The sequence below is a fragment of the Zea mays genome, chromosome 5, assembly GCF_902167145.1.
Source record: "Zea mays cultivar B73 chromosome 5, Zm-B73-REFERENCE-NAM-5.0, whole genome shotgun sequence".
In the NCBI taxonomy this organism is placed as follows: domain Eukaryota; kingdom Viridiplantae; phylum Streptophyta; class Magnoliopsida; order Poales; family Poaceae; genus Zea; species Zea mays.
Window position 1 is genome coordinate 97,177,052 of NC_050100.1, and position 1,117 is coordinate 97,178,168.

At 55.6% G+C, this 1,117-nt stretch overlaps 1 pseudogene; it reads right to left on the reverse strand.

The window, feature by feature from the left end:
- Positions 1-443: 443 nt before the first annotated feature.
- LOC109939743 (ethylene-responsive transcription factor ERF020-like) lies at positions 444-890 on the reverse strand (annotated as a pseudogene).
- Positions 891-1,117: the final 227 nt, after the last annotated feature.

Genomic DNA, 1,117 nt, shown 5'->3' on the forward strand with positions numbered 1-1,117 from the left:
ACTATTTGAATTGCGCACAAATTTCATGTCATTAGTGTTAATTTGTGAGATATGGGGTTGATGATATATATGTTGTCCGTTTTCGTGTAATCGTTGTGCACTAATATTTATCGAATAATTTATACGTCGTCGCAACACATGAGCACATACCTAGTATAGATTAAAAAAATATAGAAAGCCTCTTGGAGTTGCTCCAACATGAGGCACATCCCCCTCCTCTCCCTCATGAAAAACACGAAGTAATTACCTGGCCATGTACAAGTGGTGACGGAGAAGAGATCTATCCTTCAATGTTTCATATTCATATCTAAGTATTAAAACCTGAAGCTGTTTGCTCGCATGCCCGCGTTTGGCGAGTTTTCTTCCGATCGCGTCGTGACGCGTGTGCCAGTCCGTCGCTGTGAGGCCGCGGCTCAGTGCACGCGTGACCGTGTGCTGCTGTGTCACAGTGCCAGCGGGCCTGGTACCGTGCAGCCCCACGCGTCGTGGCATGACCAATGGATACGACGTCTTCGGCTGGCGACGACGTATTCAACCTCCCGCGCCGCAACGAGCTGCGCGTCAGCGGCCATGCCGGCGTCGGACGCCACGTGCTGCACGGACCAGGGCGACAGGCGGCCCCCGGCGCCGTACGCGGCCGCCGCGCGCTCGGGGAAGTTGAGCGCCGCGACGTCTCTCGCGCCGCCGCCGCGGAGGAAGTAGACGACTGTGTCATGCGCGACGGCGACGGCCTCGGGCGTGGCGTAGGAGCCGAGTCACAGGCGCTCCCGCGAGCCGAGCACCCGGATCTCCGACACCCACTTGCCCCACCGCCGCCGCCGCACGCCCTTGTACCCGCTCATCCGCCGCTCCGTGTCCGCCTGCTCGCCGACTGGCTCCGCGCGCCTCATCGTTAAGCTCTCTTCTCTTGGGCCTCGAGGCTCCGGTCCTCTCTCCTGAGACTGAGATGGTTCTCAGCTCAACTCTCTCGGATGAAGGTTTGAAGCTCAATGCAGACAAACTGCTCAAGATGAATCCTGCAGTGACTATTATCTATGTTGACTATTATGGACCTGCAATGGAAATTTTCCATTTCTCTGAACCATTTGGTGCTCGTTGCTGATGTAGTATTTTTTAT